At 47.5% G+C, this 21,208-nt stretch overlaps 1 protein-coding gene and 1 pseudogene across 1 annotated transcript in view; one reads left to right on the top strand and one right to left on the bottom strand.

Annotated features, from left to right (window-relative positions):
* GPR26 (G protein-coupled receptor 26) overlaps positions 1-21,208 on the top strand; it is a 103,592-nt gene that overhangs the window by 39,743 nt on the left and 42,641 nt on the right. The window lies entirely within an intron of this gene.
* LOC122446764 lies at positions 5,275-6,734 on the bottom strand (annotated as a pseudogene).

Below are 21,208 nucleotides of genomic sequence, written 5' to 3'. Positions count from 1 at the left end.
GTTTGCTCAAACTCATGTCCATTGAGTCAGTGATGTCAGCCAACCATCTCATCTTTGTTGCTCCCCTCTCACCCTGCCCTCAGTCTTTCCCAGCATCAGGGTCTTTTCCAGTGAGTCAGTTCTTCGCGTCAGGTGGCCAAAGTATTGGAGCTTCAGCCTCAGCATCAGCCCTTCTAATGAATATTCAGGGTTGATTTCCTTTAGGATAGACTGGTTTGATCTCCTTGCTGTCTAAGAGACTCTCAAGACTCTTCTCCAACACCACAGTTCAAAGCATCAATTCTTCAGGGCTCAGCCTTCTTTATGGTCCAACTCTCACATCCATACGTGACTACTAGAAAAGCCGTAGCTTTGAATATATGGACCTTTCTCGGCAAGGTAATGTCTCTGCTTTTTAATACACTGCCTCCGTTTGTCACAGCTTTTCTTCTGAGGAACAAGTGTCTTTTAATTTCATGGCTGCCTACTCAGCCTCCAATTTCTGAGAACTCCACAATGTCCTCTGAAGTGAAGGTCAGATTATTGGGGAGTTTGGGAATTGCTAGCTTTTCAGGGTTGTCTCTCTGGAAGAGACAGAGTGGCTCAGTGAGAGGAGACCTGTGGGTTTGAGTCCCCTGTGACCTTGGTCATGGTCCCGATCCTTTTGGGTCTCCATCTCCCTGCTGCCATCCCAGATGTGATAACACCATTCCAGGCCAGAACTGCTCAGCTGACAAGGCTGAGTTCCGGGGAGTTAAGGTGTAAGAACAAGCTCTATAAACTGATAAAAGGAGACCTTTACCAGTAAAGTAAATCTTCAAAGTAAATGGCATCTTTAAAGTAAAGTAAATCTTTAAAGTAGGTGGTATTTAAGTAAATCTTTACTGGTAAAAGGAGATCAAATTTGTCTTTTATGGGAACAGGCAGCTCTGGAAACCCACAGAGGAACAGAGTTCTCAAGAACTTTTATTGGAGACTCCATGTGGGCTGGTGGCATGACTTTGGTGGAGCTGATATGGGAAGAGCTACAGCTTTGGAGCCTGAAGAATCTCGCTGACACGCACCTGCCGTGTGACTTCAGGCAGATTCCTTACCTGACAGTGGCAAATGGAAATACCTTGTGGTAATGGATGTAACGCTCTTTATAAACTGCCAAGCACCGATCCACCTGTTAGTTGTTTTGTCTTCTTCACTCTAGCTCCAAGGATACTCAGCTCAACACCATGTACTGGTTGGTACTTAGTTTAAAATCCCAGTAGAAGGGAGGATACCCAGCCCCTCCCTGAAAGCCCATTTATGTCCAAACAGTCTTTGAAGCAATTAACCTCTACAAGATGGTATTTAATGCAGATTAGGGTCTGAGAATAATGGTTCCCTAAAGATAATCCCTGGAGCCCATGAATATGTTTCTTTATGTGGCACAAGGGACTTTGCAGATATAATTGAGTTGGGGATCTTAAGACAGGAATATTATCCTGGATTACTTAGACAAGCCTAAGGTAATCATAGGGTCCCTAAAAGATGGAGGGAAGGCAGAAGCGGGAGAGTCAGGAAAGGACAAAGGAAGCAGGGGTCAGAGCCAGAGAGAGACTGAAAAGGCTGCGCCGCTGGCTTTGAGTGGAGGAAGGAGCCCTGGGAGGCAGGCAGCCCCTGGAAGCTGGAGAAGGCAAGTGGGTTCTCCCCTAGGACATCCAGAAAGAACGCAGTGCTGACATCTCAATTTTAGCCCATTGAGTCTCATTTTGGACTTTGGAGCAACACATCTAGAAGACAAGAAGTCTGTGTTGCTTTAAGGTGCCAAATTTGTGTAACTGGTTACACCAGCAAAAAGAAAAAAATACACAGGTAAATGCAAGCTTCTGCAGCTTGCATACAAAAATCCCAAAGCCCAGGCCCCACAAGGGAGAAACTTGTCAGCAGCTACACTGCGGAACAGAGCTTAGTGACTAAGTGTCATCGATGTGGCCCTGGTCACAATGCCAGCTTTAGGGTCGAAGTTTTTTTTTTTTTTTTTTTTTGTGACCAGTAGAGTAACTCGCATGAGAGAGAGGACGTTTTACCCTCACGGAGGTCACTGGGTCACACAGAAACAGTGGGTTCAATTCAGGGAAAGACAGTTCCAAGACGGCATTACAAACTGGCTTATCTCCTAACCGTGAGAGACAGCAGGCATCACCGACTGTGCTGAAGAGCAAACTGGTGCCGCTTCGCTGGGTGGCAATTTGGTGACGTGTATTAACATTTTAAATGCACTTATCTTTCATTCGAGCAATTGCATTGCTCTAAACTTATCACACGGATAACCCGTACAAAGAGGGACGTGCAATGTAAGGATATTCATGGTTGTTTCGCTTGCAGTACCAAAAGATGAGAAGCTACCTAGAGTCCATCAACAGGGGACTGGTTTAATGAAATGTAGTTTTAAAAGAGTCAGGTGGGGCTTTAAATTCTGATGTGAAATCATCTCCAAAATTTATTATTAGGTTTAAGAAAAACAAGGTGCAGAATAGTGTATGGAATACTTCTGCCTAAAAGAAATAATGTGTATACTTTGCAAGTGAGTAGAATTCTCTTGAAAAGCTAGGAAGCCGTAACATGCCTGTCCCTTTGGGGAGGATTCCAGAGCCTGGAGGTCTGGCTTATTTGCCCTTCATCTTACTTTTATACTCTCACGTGCCTTCACAATATATTAAATAAAAAGAAGATGAAAGGGAAGGACACAGAGGTCCCCGACAGCAGCTCATGGGTGGGGCTGTTAAAAGAACTGGAATGTGTGCTCTGCGCGGAGGGCAAGGCTGAACCCGTGGAGAAGATCTGGTCTTTGAAATAAGGAAGAATTTTCCAACATCAGAGCAGCCTGGAGGAGAACCAGGTTGCCTCGGTGAGGAACGGTTTCTCTGTGGCCGCTGGGCTGAAGAAGCTCAGGCTACAGGAATCTTTCCTTTTTTAATAAAAAATTTTTATTAATGTATTTTTGGCTGCTCTGCATCTTCACTGCTTCCTGTGGGCTTCTCTAGTCGCGGCGAGCGGGGGCTACTGTCGTGGGGAGCGGGCTGCTCACTGCAGTAGCTTCTCTTGTGGACCACAGGCTCTAGGGCCCTCGGGCTTAGGTGTCCCGTGGCATGTGGGATCATCCCAGGCCAGGGATTGAACCCGTGTCCCCTGCACTAGCAGGCAGATTCTTAACCACTGGACCACCGGGGAAGTCCCTGCAGGAATTTTTCTTGCGGGGCTGCAACAGGGCCTCAGGTTTTGGAAGACTTCATATAGTGCAGGAAATTTCACCTAGTTCCACACTATTATTTTTTAGTAATAAAAGTCACTTCCTTGGTGGCTCAGCTGGAAAATAATTTGCCTGCGATGCAGGTGACCCAGGTTCAATCCCTGGGTTGGGACGATCCCCTGGAGAAGGGAAAGGCTACCCACTCCAGGATTCTTGCCTGCAAATTCCATGGGCAGCAGAGCCTGGCAGGCTACAGTACATGGGGTTGCAAAGAGTAGGACATGACTGAGCGACTTTATTTTAGTAATAAAAAGGATCCTTTAAATGTAGATAGTCCTATAATTCACCAAATAATTTATAATAGTTAACTGCCTCTTAAATATAATCTTATAAATGATGCCTCTGGAGTTGAAGGTAATGTGCATGCTGCTGCTGCTAAGTCACTTCAGTCGTGTCCAACTCTGTGTGACCCCATAGACAGCAGCCTACCAGGCTCCCCCATCCCTGGGATTCTCCAGGCAAGAAGACTGGAGTGGGTTGCCATTGCCTTCTCCAAATGTGGATGCAATCTGTTTAAAATTATCTATTTAGAACATGATAATAGAAGTGAAAAAATGTCTCCTATGAAGTCTTCTAAGAAAGGAAATCATAACAATTTCTCATCAGATAAATGCCCTTCCATTATTAAAATGGATTTAAATAAAGAAGCATAAATAGATTTGAATAAGCATGTCAATTTCCTGGGTTTTGTCCTTCTCTACAAACTTGACTCTTTATCGAGTTAAAATTGTATTATGGTTTTCTGTCATAAGCAAAAAAGTTCCATAACTGCAGCTCAGAAGTGACTGTAATGTCTTCTTGGTGAAGCCTACTTCTTCACCTACTGGTGGCCCCTCTGTGCTCCAGTCCCCAGTGTATCTGCTGTCTTGCCTCCACTGAACTTCTCAGGCACCTCTGTCCAAGGAGGACATGTATGATGAACCCCCATTCCAGCCACAGTGTCCACTTTAACCCTCCAAATGCCACCATTGTCAAGAGATGCCAACACAGGTCGACATAGCAACACAGTATTTGTGACTCTGGATCAACCACTCTCAGGCACTGTCCAGCTGGTACCTGGAACAGCCAATTATTCTTCCCAAAGTCAATTGCTGGGTTCCTCCTGGCCCATGACACTTCATGAGCCTCTTGATGAACGTATTTCTGACATATCCAGGCAAGGGAGATTATTTAAAACCAATCCATGTTCTTCATTATAAATTCAGATCAGACTTGGGTCACCATAGCCACACCCCTTAAGCACTCCTAGGCCTCCCTCCTGACTTACACAGCCCTGGGTCACCAGACACTTACTGATCTGGAGGTGATAGAGCCTTTCTCATTGAATAGCTTTGAGCGGTTTCAGCCTTCTATTGATAAAATTGGGTTGCAAGGGTTTGGCATGGGGCTCAGATATATGCATCTCTTGGTAAACATTATCCAAATATCATTGAAGTGATTTACAACCCAACTTCCTCCCCAATTCAACATGCTTGTTGATATTTCCAAAGCTTTTGGACCCCAGGTCAGGTCTTATGGAAAAGTACTACTTCTCATATTCATCCAGCTAAACATGAGCCAGTCTCCTCATGCATGTCACGATATCCTGACCTTCAGGAGAACTGTATGGTTGCCTTTTTCCAAACATGTGTCCAACTTTCGAGCGAGGGATGAAGAAGAGTTGATCTCCACCATCCAAATCCAGCATGGTATTTCTAAATTTTCTCCTTCCCAGATATTTGTTCCGTTTTCACTGTCCAGTTCAATGAAATAGTTTCTGTTCAAGGAAAACAATTCTCCAGCAACTGTAGGTGATTTCATTGGTAAAGTAGCTCCCGCTGATTCCCCGAGCTTGGAAAAGGGAATAAGATCCCATCTGAAGGGCAGCCCCCAGTTGAACCCTCCCCACAACACAGGGGATTGAAATGAGGTGAGGGTCAACACTGATGGTGTTGGTCACCAGGCACCCAGTCCTCCTGGATGACAGACAGCAAGGACTCAGTCACATCACAGTTGCTCTGACCCTTTCATCCTCAGATCAATCCCCCATGCTTTGTATTTATTACTTCAGTTTTTCCAGGGAGTTAGTTTTAAACATATTCATCTAGTTCTTCATCCAAATTGCTGTTCACAAGAAAAACTTCCCAAAGAAGCTGGGCTGGCATGTGGTCTAGGAGGCTATGGATGACCCAGAGCCAGGCATACAGACTTCATTGTAGAAACAAATAACACCACCAGCCGCTCACACATCCATTGAGTCAGACTTGTCTTTACACGCTGTGTTCCTCGTGTGTGGCACATCTCTGCAATAGCCAAGCCCTTACTCAGAAGCTTACTGAAGGCATGCTTCTGATAACCCAGGTCTCTCAACGCCTGATCACTTTCATTAAAAATTGTACCCAATGAAGAGAATTTCACATCATCTTTCTTCTGGATCTTCAATGTGGTTATTTATGACATAATTGACTTTGTTTGCTTTGAATTGTCATTCTAATATTCAACTCGGACCTCGAGTTAAGCAGGGATAGAATTTGGTGTGGGGGGTGGGGGCTGGTGCAGAGTGATCCTTGGGAGCCAGACACCTTGATAAACCCATTCTTAAGTGGCTGAGTCACTTCACTGAAGTTGAAATAAACTAAAAGCAAAACCATCCAGGTCGCAGTTATAAAAGGCCATCCACACAGTGACCCTTCCCTCTGTAGACCCAGGGTAGCTGACGGGCCTCTTTCAACGTCCTGGAGCAGAATCTGCTGGAGCCGTAAACTGGCGCTGGAGGCTGGGCCTGGACTGGTGAGGGAGTGAGAAACTCTGGGGATGCAGTCTTAGGCTGGGGGTTGGGGGCGGGGTCACACTTCTGCGGTTTCACCCCGAGAAGCCTTGCTCCAAACTGGCATCATATGAGGAATTTTACATCTCCTTGATGCCTCCCACCTACCAAGACCAACTGAATCAGAGCCTGGAGTCTGGGCTTCATTCTGGCCACATCCACACCTGTCCCATGTGGAGCTCAGATTGTCCAAAACTTCAGTCTGATCATCTCACAACCTTTCCAGAACGTTCCAATGGTTTCCCACTGTACTTAGGACAAAGGCCATGTGAAGCATGTGAAGGCCTGAAGCCCCTCTGAGTTCTGTTCTCCACTGGTCTTTTTCATTCATTCATTCATTTTTGGCTGTGCTGGGTCTTCCAGGATTGCGTGGACTTTCTCAAGTTGCGGCGAGCAGGAGGCTACTCTTTGTTGTGGTGCCCAGGCTTCTCATTGCGGTGCCTTCTCCTGTCGTGAAGCACAGGCTCTAGAGCTTGTGCTTAGTAGTTGTGGCGTACGGCCTCAGTTACCCCAGAGCATGTGGAATCTTCCCAGACTAGGGACTGAACCTGTGTCCCCTGCACTGGCAGACAGATTCTGAATCACTGCACTTCCGGAGGAGTCCATCTCCATTCATCTTGCCCTGTCATTCACTCACGTAGATGCAATCCAGCTGCCCGCCACCATGAACTTACCAGAAGCACCGCTAACACGTTTACTGTGCCTCTAGACTGCCCCTGGTTATTATTTTTCAGTTTGATTAAAAACACAGGTGCACATATTACTTCTTTCAGGTGTTATCTAGGGGCAGAGACAGCCACTTATCCCATTACAGAAATCATGTACCAAGAATAATGATCGTGTCTCAGAGGACTCTTAACTACATCACTTCAATAAAGTCAAAGCATTTACATTGCTCTTAAGGAAATCAGGTGTGAACAAGAATGACTGACTTGTTAGGGGAGGTGCCAGCTCTGGATGGAAACTCTGCCAACCGTGATGAAGAGCACAGGGGTGGGAATGATGGGTCTACCGTAAATATGCCAAGTCTGAGATTCAGAGGGGACTTGAGTGGACAAGTCCAGTGTGCAGTTGGTTGGATGCTCTTTTGAAGAAGTGGGGAGGGTTCTAGGATAGAGACAAGGCTTCAGCATCACGATTTAGGAGGTGGTTCAAACTATTTGAGTGACAAGGTCACCCACCCAGCAAATGGGTGTTCAGTGGATGTTCAGTGGATGTTTCTGGGGCAGGTGGAAGCAAACAGAGAGAAGATGCAGAGAAAAGACCACGGGAGCCTAAACCAGGGAGTGGAGAAGTTTAGAGAAAGACAATGTGGCAAAAAAAAAAAAAAAGATGAGTAGGATGAAGCTATCTCAATAATCCAGGTCGGAGGAATGAGGAGTCTGCAGAGACTGGGCCAGGTACCATCTGAGGAGCAGGATGAGGTGGAGGTCAGAGAACAGAAGACAGAGCTGAGAGCAGGGCCTCGACAGTTGAAGCGGCTGCGCCCCTCTGCACATTAAATAGAGCTAAAAAAATAATAAAGACTAGTGTCCCTGCTTTCCAGCTCCTCTCTGGCCCACAGGCTTCTTTTTCCAACCTCATAGCATGTAAGGTGCATGCGTGTGCTGTGCTGAAGTCACTTGGCTTTCAGATTCTTGCCTTTCAACTATTTAAAGCAAAAAAAAAAAAAAGAATGTAAAGGCATCCAGTATCAGCCAGGGTTCTCCGAGGAAATAAAACCAAGTGTATGAAGAGATTTATTTTAAGAAGTTAGAGCATGTGATCACGGGGGCTAGCAAGTTTGAGCTTCACAGGGCTGGCAGGCCAGAAACGCAGGCAGGAGGAGTCACAGTCCTGAGATGGAATTTCTTCCTCTTCGGGAAACCTCAGTGTTTGTTCTTCAAGCCTCCGGCTGATTGGATGAGCAACCTTTGCCCTTATTGAGGGCAATTATCTCCTTTATCTGCGGTCGTCTGAGCATAGATGTGAACCGCATCCACTTCCCAGCAACACCTAGGTTAGTGTTTAATTAAATATTTGGCTGATGAAGACAAACCATTTCACCTCCTAAATCATGAAAACTGCCGGCCTCCTGCTCCAGGCAGACTTCTGATGAATTGTAGCATTTGTTTAATAAAATGCTGGAAAATGGAAGGGTGTGAGGGTCCTCCTGGTGTGTGTGTATGTGTGTGTGTGTTCAGTCGCTCAGTTGTGTCTGACTCTTTGTGGCTCCATAGACTGTAGCCCGCCAGTCTCCTCTGTCCATGGAATTTTCCAGGCAAGAATACCGGCATGGGTTGCCATTTCCTGCTCCACGGGATCTTCCTAACCTAGGGATCCAACCCACATCTCTTGTGTCTCCTGCATTGGCAGGCGGATTCTTTACCACTAGCACCAATAAGGTCCCTCAAATAAGATGTGAAAAACCAAAAGAAGCTGAAATTCAATTTTTCAGACTATGTTTTTCATCTCCTTCAGGATTCCAACCCCACTCCCCACCTCCACCCCACATAGCCTGTAAGATACAAGGAACCATCTTATTTATCCTGCAGAGTAGCCGCAGAGTGACTTCTCTGGGCATGTTAGCAAGCAGGCCCCTTTACAACCACAAACCGTCGGGAGCTGATCACTCCCACACTCTGCTCTTCCGGTGTATTTAACAAGACTACATAGGTCCTCTGAGCTGGCTGGTTTTTCCCGCCTTTCTTCTCCTGTCAACCTGTCAGCAACATGAGCGGATGAAAATTTAGGGTCTAACCTCTACCATCACAAGGATAGTGAGGTCCCCTGAAACACCCACTCAGCCACCTCTGAGCGATCCTCTTCCTCCCAACAGAATGTGGCTGACCCAAAGTGAACCCGACTGCAGGGTTCTGGCACTCAACCTGGTCTGCACTTTGAGTACTTGTTTCAGGTCAGGATGGAGGGCCCAGGAAGCTGCAAGGGCATCTCTGGGATTCAGGTGGCACAAGTGGTAAAGAATCTGCTTCTTTTCTCCTCTAAACTGCAGGAGACATAAGAGATGCAGGTTTGATCCCTGGGTCAGGAAGATCCCCTGGAGGAGGGTATAACAGCCCACTCTAGTATTCTTGCCTGGAGAATCCCGTGGACAGAGGAGTCTGGCGGGCTGTGGTCCTTAGGATTGCAGTCAGACACAACTGAAGCAATTTAGCATGCATGCACGCAGATAAATAAAAACAGGAAGCTTACCACCCAGGGCTGGGGCGAGGGTGAGGCTAGTGAAGTGCTGGAGGCCACAGGAATTTAAGGAGGTGCTCGTTTTCAAATCCACGACAGTTTTGCATTAACACTTCAAAGTGAATGTTTCCTGCAAATGTACACCCTAGGTGCCTAACTCTAGTACTGGCCCTGATACCAGCAGAACATTCCCACTGAGGAACTGCTCATGGATATGCAGGTTTGGGACTGGTCCCCAGAGTCATGTTTGGAATGATCACTCCAGGTGATCCTGGGGCCTGGTCAGGCTTGGGAACCACTATCCTAGGACCAAAGTGTATGTTGTCACCTCCAGCTGCTGGTGTTAGCAGCTGCTGTGGGTCCTGGTTAGGATATTGACCTTTACTCCATATATGCAAAGAGGAAGCCACTGAGGGCCTTGTGGAAGAAGAATCATGTGGTGTGACTTGGGTTTGAAAAGGATCACACTGGCTGTTTGGATTGAGAAATAGATGGAGGTGGGGCAGAAGTAGCAAGCATGGTCTATAGCAGATACGGCTAGACATGAAGTGATATTTGTCCATCAGATCTGGAATTGTTTGGAAAAGAAGCACCAAGGAGGTGAACTTGGGGGTGGTCTGGGGGTGAGAGAAAAAGAGGGAATCAGGTTGGATGACTCCAGGACTTTTAGCCAGAGAAACCAGAAGGACAGACTCTCCACTGACCTGGTGTGGGGAAAGATGTAGGAGAGGCAGGGGGTGAGGCAAGGTCAGGGGCTCGGCTGGCTGAGTCTGAGATGCCTAGGTCACTCCTAAGTGGGGATGTCCCATAGACAGAGGAGTAGACGGTCTGAGTTCAGGGGAGTGGTCTGGACATAGACACCAATTTTGGAGTCATTGATGGCGTGAGATGAGCAGAATTGGAGAAGGGAAGGGGTCTAAGATCTGAGTCCTGCCCCCTACAGCCCCCAGTCTCAATGATGAGTGTGTGATCCAATAACAATGCATGGATATTGGTGGGGACTTTTAAAATCACTCAAAGATGATTCACATCCACTGCCTTAGCAGATACTGGGTGAATGCTTTTTATGTGGCTGCACATAAAAAGCCTCCACGGTCCAGCTCTAAGCCACATCCCCAGCCCCCTGGGGCCAACCTTGCCAAGCCTGCTCTGGCCTGATCCTGCCATCCCATCCCTCCCCATCCCCTGCATACTCCCCTTCCTCTCTTTGAAGAGCTCTTCCCATTTCTCCAGCTGACAAGTCCACCTCACTCAGGAACCGGATCACAAGTCCCCTCCTACATTAACAGAGTTTTAGGGGCTACAAGTATCAGGAAACAGCCCCAGTCTAGGTTGGGGAAAGAAGTTGGGGACATGATGGGCTTCAGTTGCTAAACCACAGCAGGGAAGAGAGAGGCCAGGCCAGGATGGGGGACTGTGTGGTCAGCAACTCTGAGGAGGGGTAAGTCCTAAGAAAAGTCGCATGCCCCATTTCCTGCGTATTTGAAGCAAAATAGGGAGTTCGACAGGTCTCTTCAAAATGCGCCAGACTTTCCCAGCCCCCGGGCAGGGAGGCGGCTCTATTCTCTGGCTCTGTAGCCCTTTGCGGCTTGTTCGCTCTGATTCCTGGCTTGTTGTCAGCCTCCCAGTGTAGACTGTGAGCTTGTGGAGGGACAAAGTTGCATTTACTGAGCAGCATGTGGATCAGTGGCCAGAGAGCAATAGGTGCTCAGTAAAGAGACTGCAGTGAAGGAGACACAGACTCTGAGATGGAGCGGGTGTCCCAGAGACACACACTCTCATCTCTGCTCCAGGTGCATGCATCCAGGTTCCAGGAGACCAAAGTCACAGCTCTTGCCTTTGCCTCTGGAAGACCAAGTGCTTGTCCAAGTTGTCTGCATCCACATAGCTGAAACTTTGACCTTAAAGATTAAGAAATGCCAGCTACTCAGTAACCCAGCCAGCCTTTGGCAGTGGAACCCCATTAATAGGAGGATTTGTGGTCCACTCCCCTGGAGATTTCTCCTACATCATCCACGGCACACATGGTGACTTTTCATTGTGATTTCCAGGAGTGCATGTGTCTCTCAAGAGGCAATCACTTGTGCACTTGTGGACATGTCTCTAACATACAAGCATTTGTATTCACACACACACACATATCCCTCAACACAGAAGATGCATAAGAACAAGAACTGCCAGTCTCCTGATTGCATGGGAAGGTGCTGAGTCTTCCGAAGCTACCTCTGTCTGGACCACTGTCTCCATGGAAACCTTGAAACTAGACAGGACTAGGCCAGGCTGAGTTATTTGTCTCCTAAATAAGGAGCTACAGCAGAGTCCAGGCCCTGCGGCTAAGAGTTAATAAGATGACAACCTTTCAAATAAACAAGCACTACACTTCTCTGCCTCTAAATACTGGGCTGCATAGAACAGAGACAGTCCTTCAAATAGAGCCAAATGCACTTCTGTGTGAATATAATCTGTGCTAGGACCAAATTCAGGCTGGTGTCTTCAGAGACTGAAATATCAATTCATATGATATAGATACTGTTCAATAGCACTAACAGAAATAAAATAATAATAGCCATCCATAGTTGAGCACTTACTCTGTGTCAGGCACTGGATGTAATGATTTACCTAAAATTATCTCCTGTAATCCACACAAGGATAGATGTCGCTATGGTTACATAAACACCCTCAGGGTTCCCAGTCCAGTGGTCCCCTCCCTCTGCTGGGGTCTCCGGACATCCAGTTGTAGCTGACTATTGCTTGGATCCGCTCTGCCCCGCACCATTGCCCTTTTTCTGGTAACCACACTTTGGTCTTCCTTGGAAAAGGCACTTCCCTGCCCTCTGTCTGGGTTGACAGGCAGAGCTGACTGCCTCCCAGTTCCAGGGCTGGATGTGTGACCCAGATCGGGTTGGCCAGCACCTTCCTTGACTACGATCCTACCAGTTCATGGATGGACACTTGGCCTGAGTCAGTCCTGTAAGGATGTAGGTTTGGAACTGCTAGACACCTGTTCGGGTTGTTTATCACTATATAACAAGCCACCCCAAAACTTTGTGGCTTAAATCAACAATTATTATCTCTCAGGATTTTGTGGCTCTGCTGGGATCATCAGGGAGGTGCTTCTGTACCACGTGGTGATGTCTGGGCGGTACTCACCTGAGGGCTCTTTTTTACCCCCCAGGGCTGGGGCAAGGGTGAGGCAAGCGAGGTGCCAGGTGTTCAGTCTCTCAGTCGTGTCCGACTCTTTGTGACCCCACGGACTGCAGCACGCCAGGCTTCCCTGTCCATTACCATCTCCCGGAGTTTGCTCAAACTCATGTCCATCAAGTCAGTGATGCCATCCAACCATCTCATCCTCTGTCGTCCCCTTCTCCTCCTGCCTTCAATCTTTCCCAGCATCAGGGTCTTTTTCAATGAGTCGGCTCTTCACATCAGATGGCCAAAGTATTGGAGCTTCAATTTCAGCATCAGTTCTTCAAATGAATATTCAGGGTTGATTTCCTTTCAGATTTACTGGTTTCATCTCCTTGCAGTCCAAGGGACTGTCAAGAGTCTTCTCCAGCATCACATTTTGAAAGCATCATTTCTTCGGCATTGTCTAGGTTGGTTGGTCATAGCTTTTCTTCCAAGGAGCAAGCGTCTTTTAATTTCTTGACTGCAGTCACCATCCCCAGTGGTTTTGGAGCCCAAGAAAATAAAGTCTCTTTCACCTTCATCAAGAGGCTCTTTACTGAGCTAGAACATCCAAGATGGTGTTGATGTTGACTGTTAGTAGAGAGATTTCTGTAGGAAAAGGGAAGCAGGAACTTGGGGGCACAGTGAAGAGTCCCCAGTTCTCTGGTTGGACTGCCTGCACCTGAACCACTGGAGTGGGACAGTGGAGTGTGTGGTGAGGAGCTCTCGCTATGGGCAGGCTCTCCTGCAGGCATTTAGGTCCAGCCCAGGGCATGCAAGGAGTGGGTGTCTTTGGGGGATACTCAGCAACAGCCTATCCTGCTTGGGGACCCCAAGTTATGTCCATTTGCCCCAGGGAACTCTGGCCCAACCAGTATCCTTTCTCCAGTCTTCCTGGACTGTAGCTTTTGGCTGAAAACTAATATGGCACCCGTACTGTTTGTTGATCATCCCATACCACCTCAGCCTCGAGCTCACCTGTGGATCAGCTGGTTCTAAAGCACAAGTAAAGACACATCTCCCCGCTCTAGGATATCTGACTCCAGGAATTTTTCAACACTGCCAAGACATTTCCATGGAGATGATGCAAAGTCGTGTCCCTGGTTTCTAAAAGTGAATTTACCCTTGGTCAGGTTCAGGGTCAGGAGATGAGAAAGCAGGAGGGTGGAGAAGACAGGATGACCTATGGTGCCTCTCAGGACTGTGCTTTTATCCTTCCCAAGACCCTCAAATGATGTCCTCGTTCAGGCTATCCTGTACCCTGATCCACAGTCAGAACCATCTTGACATTGCAAAGTACAGTTTACAGAAAAATTCCTCATTAAAAAAGCAGACCCACAGCCTGAGTTTTGATGGCAGAAAGGTACTATTACAGGTTCAAGCATTCTTCTCTTCCTCTGATTGTCTCAGATAGTCAGGAAAGACACTCCACGGGCCATGCAAAAGCTCATCAATAGATTGAGAGGATTTGGAAAATATAAGCTAACAAGGTGTCACTGTGAGTTGAAGCGGAAGCAAGACCAAAACCAAGGAAATGTGTCATCTGAGCCTGTTCCTTCCTCATCCAGTTTTCCCCAAGACCCTGCTGCCCTCTTCTCCCTGAAATGGCATGTCCTTCAGGGACCGTAAATGTCAAAGGGGAAGGGGCCTTCCCAGAATCACAGTGGGGCTAGAAGAGAGAAGAGTAGGCCTGGGATGCCTGCCCACAGACGCTGTTCCTGTAACACCAACATGGGGGCTATTCTAATTCAGAGTGTAATTAACCTGGGGGCTTATACATGCACTCCCCCACCCACCCCTACACAGCACAAGCATGGTGTACACGCTTCGGAAGGGAGACACATTTCCCTGTGTGCAATCTCAGGAATCAGACTCAAAGACAATCTTAGTGCCTGAAGGGAACACAGAGGCTCAATGATGAAAGACTGTTTCATCAACATCACCTATAAGAACCTGATGCAGCCAAGACCAGGTCACAGTGTTCCCTCCCAGACAAGCTCAGGGTCAACAGAGTGGACATACATTCCACCAGGGGCACGGCAGTCAACAAAGCTGCAAGGATCCCAGTCTTCACGGGGCCCATAGGCTGCTTCTGCAGGCCAGCCATCCTCTTTTTCTGGGAACAGGACTCAGTTCCCCTTTGTAGAACCACGCTCTCCCCCAGTTCTCTAACCATGTTCTTAGGATGAGTGTGATCCCCTCCCCCGGCCCTGGAGGTGGTGGACGTGTGACCTAGGCCTGGCCACCTGGAGCACTGGATCCCCTGTGCCAAAGACACTGGGTCCAACTTGGGCATGCCCCTGTAAGCTTTTATATTTATATTTATACATGTGTCTGCTCTCGGTGCCTGCTAATATTTGATCTTGGAGCCTGGTTCCTGACACAGAGCTCTTAAATCCCTTGGGATTTCCCGGGTGATAGAAATATCTTTCATTTTTTACGAGGCATCTCTGGGTGGGCTTCTGGATGGAGTTGGTCACCAGAAACAAGAAACTATGATTAGAAACTTAGGACTTTCAGCCCCAAACCTCCACAGAGGGGAGAGGGACTGGGAATGAAGTTAATGATTGATCATGCCTACTTGAGGAAGCCTCCATGGAAATCCTAGAGAGCTTCTGGCCAGTGAGCACATCCATGTACCGGGAGGGTAGGGCATGCCAACTCCGCAGGGACCAGAACTCATGTGCTGGGAACACTTCCAGACTTCTCCTTATGTATCTCTTCACCCCTCTGTTTATCTGTATCCCTTATCAGGTGGTTTATAATGTAACAAACTGGTGAGTGTAACTGAATGGTTCCTTGAGTCCTGTGAGCTATGCTAGCAAATTGTCAGATCCAAGGAGGAGACTGTGGGAACCCCAATTTGTAACCAGTCCATCAGAAATACAGATGATAACCTGGGATCTGTGAGTGGCCTCTGAAACGGGGGTAGTTTTGTGGGACTGAGCCCTTAGCTCCAAGTAGATAGTGTCTGAACTGAGTAGGACATCTAGCTGGTGTCAGAATTGATTGGCATGGGAAAAAAAACCCACATCTGGTGTCAGAAGTATGTAGTAGGAAGGTAAAGGAAAACAATGTGTTTTTCCTCAACACAGGTCAAATTTGAAGAACTGTGGGCAATCCAAATGCTTTCTTGGAGTTACTAGGGAAAGGATCTCTCCTCTCGTGGTGTTAATCTGGCCAAATGAAGGTCTGGCATTGCTAAGGCTCATCTCTGATAAAACATGTTGAGAACTGCCCCCCCATGAAGCAACTTCAAAGAAAATCAGAGACAACATATGAAGATTGGTTCCTCATGATCTGCACCCAGATCCAGCTATACGTGATGTCCCACTCACTCCTTGAGTTTCAGTTGCATTGGTTAAGGCATTCCTTTGCATCTTAAGCCCATTTCAATTGCTCTTCTATCACAGGCAATTGAAAGAGCCCTAAAGTCTCTCATGGGGATGGCCCTATGTACCCCCTTCAGATGGAGATAGCCTTGAGAAGCAAAGTCAAGGAACAAATCAAATCCTTTTCCTCCACTGGACCTCCACTTACACTCAGACCACTGCCAGCTAATAGTTCTCTCCTCTTCTCCATCCCCATAACTAATGCTACTTCCCTTCCCCCGTCTGCACCTCTCCTCAACCCCCAATATCCCAAGTCCTTTTCCTTTGTCAGCCCATTTTGGGGAGCCATTCCTCTCTTGGTCCTTTTCCCTCAGAATCATTTTTGGTGCCAGGAACCCCGACTCTGGGAGAAGCCTCTCACCTAATCTCCTGACCCCAGAGGACTGCTTATCCTTCCTGTATGCTTGCCAGGAGAGAAGAATCACGCGAAAGCAACATGTAGCATCTTACTGGGGCTTCCCTGGTATGGTTCAGCAGTAAAGAATCCACTCCACCTGCAATGCAGGAGACCCAGGGTCAGTCCCTGACTGGGGAAGATCCCCTGGATGAGGGCAGGGCTACCCATTCCAGTACTCTTGCCTAGAGAATCCCATGGACAGAGGAGCCTGGCAGGCTGCAGTCCATGGGGTCGTAAAGAGACACAACTGAAGTGACTAAGCAGCAAAAGCATTTTATTGAGCTTTTTTAGGACAGAAAAGCGATATATATGTACACATATATATATATGTATATATATACACACAGCTTTTCCTTTAGTGGATTGGTAGACAGTGGGGGTTATAAACAACTTTAGAAGACAAAAGTGCCTTTATTTGAATCGCTTGAAGGCAATGTTACTTGTTCCCCCAAAAGGTTAATACAAATCACCTTAAAAGTGATCTTGGTAACCTCACCTCCTCTTAGAGATCATATTTCCCACTGACAGTGTTTTGGGGACTGGCTTAGGCTGTAATTGAGTTAAATGCTTTGAAAAGATTGAATCAGACTCTATAAAGTTCAAACAAAGATGCCTCTTGTTTTCTAGAGTTACTGATAGGATCTTAGAGGCCTAGGTTCTATGCACTAGTTTTTTGGGGTTGGGATGGGGAGGAGGAAAGGAAAAGAAACAAAAATTTAACATAGCTGAGTCAAATCAGAAGTCATAAACTCATCCCCACAAACCCCAGCCATTATTTTTATTTAAACTAGTGACCAACATGTAAGTCCCGTAAAATCTCAATTTTGGACTTTTCTTAAAAATCTAGCCAAGCCGGTAGCTCTGGGCCACGTCTTAGTGGTGGTGTGTTCAGTCGCTCAGTCGTGTCCAACTCTTTGAGACCCCATAGACTGCAGCACGCCAGGCTTCCCTGTCCTTCACCATCTCCCAGAGTTTGCTCAAGCTCACCTCCATTGAGTCGGTGATGCCATCCAACCATCTCATCCTCTGTCATCCCCTTTTCCTCCTGCCTTCAATCTTCCCCAGCATCAGTAACTTTTCCAGTGATCTAGCTCTTTGCATCAGGTGGCCAAAGTATTGGAGCTTCAGCCTCAGCATCAGTCCTTCCAATGAATATTCAGGACTGATTTCCTTTAGGATAGACTGGTTGGATCTCCTTGCAGTCCAAGGGACTCTCAAGAGTCTTCTCCAACACCACAGTTCAAAAGCATCAATTCTTTAACTCTCAGCCTTCTTTGTGGCCCCATCTCACATCTGTACATGATTACTAGAAAAACCATAGCTTTTTGTTGGCAAAGTTATGCTTCTGTTTTTTAATACTCTAAGTTTGTCACAGCTCTTCTTCCAAGGAGCAAGCATCTTTTAATTTCAAGGCTGCAGTCACTGTCCGCAGTGATTTTGGAGCCCAAGAAAATAAAATCTGCCACTGCTTCTACATTTTGCCCATCTATTTGCCATGAAGTGATGGGACGGACCGGATGCCATGATCTTAATTTTTTGAATGTTGAGTTTTAAGCCTTCTTTTTCACTCTCCTCTTTCACCCTCATCAAGAGGCTCTTTCATTTCTCTTCAATTAGTGGGATGGCTGGTAATTCTGGACTGGGCATGCACGCTGCATGTGTCCTGTTCCTAGCCTGGCATATTTAGCTGCTGCCCTGTCCTGCATCTCAGGAAAGCAAGATGGCACCTCCCCTCACGAAACACCAGCCCTGATCTGGGAAGCCAGCCAGTTAGGGCACACGGATCCCATGCAGAGTGACTGCAGCCTTGGCGCTGGCAGCAGAAGGGTGGCGGCTGTTCTAGCAAGGCCCTGCCTCCCCCTGAACCTCTTAGTCTCTTGAGAGTCTCCCCAGCCTCTCTCTAGTCTTGTCTCCTCCACCCTACTCCCCCCTGCATGGGCCACACGCTTGGGCTTGAGAAGGTAGGCCTGCATGGGGTCGATTAACCCCAGCCTGTCAGGAGAGGGTCTGAGGCTGGCTCAGATAACACTCTTCCTGAAAAAGGGGTCCAATTAGAAGATGGAGATTGGGAAGTCCTTTTTTTGGGAAAAAAGATTGGCGTGGACCATTTTTCAAGTCTTTATTGAGTTTGTTACAACACTGTTACTGTTTTATGTTTTGTTTTTTATTTTTGGCCGTGAGTCACGTGGGATCCCAGCTCCCTGACCAGGGATCGAACCCACACACCCTGGCTTGGAAGGTGAAGTCTTAACCACTGGACCACCAGGGCAGTCCTAATTCAAATCAGTCTCCTGAAAGTCTTCAGGAAAGGCAGCCCCGATGACCCTGCGGGGCCGCCTCCAATCAGACGGTGGAATGGCTGCATTTCTGGAGGTGGCTCAGTGGTGCGGGTTGTCCCCAGGGGCTGGGCTTGCGGGGTGCATTCCTAGGTTGGCGCTGCCTTTTGTTGCCTCTGTGCCTGTGTCTCAGCTTGGATAAGAGCAAGACGGTGCCTCCTCTCGCAAACCACTGCCTGGTCTGGGAACCTGCTAAAATGGGCAGTGATTCACCTTTCAAGGAATGTATGAGAATTTGTAGAAATGACTCTCTGACCTGGCCTTGCACTAATACCTAGCTCTCCAGGGGCTTTGGGGTTCAGGAGGGCCACTTCTCATGGCATGAAGGCTGGAAACTGTCAAGCGGTGCCCACTAAAGGACACCCCTAGAAGAACTTCCCATTTCTCTCGCCTACAGTTATTTTTCTATTGCCTGATAAATGTTACATCCAGAGCTCATGTCAGGAACAAGAATGTAAATCAGCCTCTGGCATTTATGCTGAGTGGGATGATTGATAGTCAGTAACTTAAATGTGTAAGCTGATAGCATTAATTTTTCAGTAGATTGACGCATCCCCAGGAAAACACATAATTTCTTTGCAGGGCACTGCTACTTCCTTCCCACAGAAAGTACATTTCTTTTTCATAAGGGTGTGATGCGTGCTCAGTTGTGTCTGGCCCTCTGGACTGTAGCCCGCCAGACTCCTCTGTCCATGGGATTTTTCAGGCAAGAATACTGGAGTGGGTTGCCATTTCCTCCTCCAGGGGATCTTCCCTGAGTAGGTTGGAGATGTGTACTCAGTTGTGTCTGACTCTTTGGACTTCACAAGGGTATTAGGGTATAAACGGTACATGATCTATGGGATGCAAAGATACTTGAACAGACAAGGACTAGCCCTTTATCCATTAGGAAGGCTTGAGATTTACTGGCCTCCTATCTGCCTCTAGAAATTCACTTATTTGGATGAAGATGTTGACATCCTGCAGACCTCTTTGTCCTTCCTGGATGGCTTTAACCTGTGCAGTAGCTGAGCACCTCAGTCCATTTGACAAGGAATTATCGTACCTGACTTCCTGTACCTGTGAGCTCAAGGATAGTCTTCAAACCAGAGCACACTCACCAGGACACCCAGCAGAACACTTGGAAAGAACCATTTCCATGAAGACAGAAAGCAACTTTTGGCCGAGAAGAGCTCTCTGCAGGGGGGCACCCACTTTGTCCTGCCCCTGACTTTAAACCGACTACCCCCATGTCCTACTCATCTCTGGCCCAAGCCCACCTTTCAAATTTGTTCATCACACAGTTCCTTGCCTCCTGTTGGCTCCGTCTATAGATCAAAGAAGTAGAAATGAAGACCAAGTAGTTAACAGATGACCAGATTTCTCCCCCAGCTTCCCCTTCAGTAATCTTGAGAATAAACTGTGTGAACAAAACGGCCTCGAAAGAGAAATCACAAGAAGTCAGCAAGCCTGTCCACAAGCCTGCACACAGTGGGAGACGGTGATGACTCTGACCCCCATCTCCATGATTAACTGACGTGACCCCCCTGTTTCCTTTTGAAAACGATCGTGACTGAGCAGGATCTTCGGAGGTGGTTTCTGAGGGACACTAAATCCACTGTCTCCCCAGATTGCCGACATTTGGATTAAAAGCAACTTTCCTTTCTACCAACATCTCTCTCTCGCTCTTTGATTTTCGAGTGGCGAGCAGCCAGACCTGATTTGGACGTTTCCGCCCCTGCACCCCTGGGCCTCAGCACAGTGCTTGGGGAACAGTAGGCTCCAGTCCATCTGTTGAACAAATGAGTCGATGACTAGAAATGTGCAGCCCAGCTCCAGTTCACTTGCTATACTCCGATGGATTACTATGTATCTTACATCCTGAATGCCTGCTGCACGCGGATGAAAGAACGATTTATATTCTATCCTTTCCACTCACAGACAACCAGCAGTCTAGGAGTCCTTGTAACCAGCAGCGTATCAGACAAACGAGGGGGCAGAGATCACCGGGGTCTTCACTAGTGCAGGGCGTGGCGGTGCTCAGTTCAGAGCATCTCCCCCCCCTCATCCTCACATGGCCAAGTCAGTTTCCTGGTCCCACCTCTCACATGTGCTTCTCTCAGGGATGCATTCAGTGACCAGCGCCCTTAGGTCCGTTCACCTGTCACCTGCGCTTCACACTTACTTCCTGCTAGCAGTGCCTCGCTCAAGGCTCTGTGCCTTATGTCTCACACTCAGGCCCTTCTCTGATACCCAGGAGCCCACCAGGCTCACACCAGCTCCAGCCTCCTGTCGCTCTCATAGATGATAGCGGCCGGCATCTGCCTGCTTCTCAAAGATGCTGGGAGCATGAACAGCCATCGCCAACAACAGTAGTCTTACCTTGGCATCTCCTTTCTGTGTCACTTACCCAGCTCCTTCACCTCTGTTTCCTGGGAGCACCCCCCTAAAAAACTCCCTGCACCCAAATTCTTGCCTTAGACTTTACTTTCATGGAGCCCCAAGCCAAGGCATACAGTTAGACAAAATATCTCACTGTGGACTTTTTCTGTTCCCATCTTGCAAACCTTTTAATTATCTATCCTTTTACTACATGCTACTCCCTCAAAATTTCTGCTTCTCAATAAATTGAAAAGAGCTTAGGCAAGTTCCTGACCATTCCCAGGCTTCATTTCCCCCTCAGAATAA

Source organism: Cervus canadensis, chromosome 8, assembly GCF_019320065.1.
Source record: "Cervus canadensis isolate Bull #8, Minnesota chromosome 8, ASM1932006v1, whole genome shotgun sequence".
In the NCBI taxonomy this organism is placed as follows: domain Eukaryota; kingdom Metazoa; phylum Chordata; class Mammalia; order Artiodactyla; family Cervidae; genus Cervus; species Cervus canadensis.
Note: the sequence above shows the minus strand (reverse complement) of the source record. Positions and strands in the feature narration are given on the sequence as shown.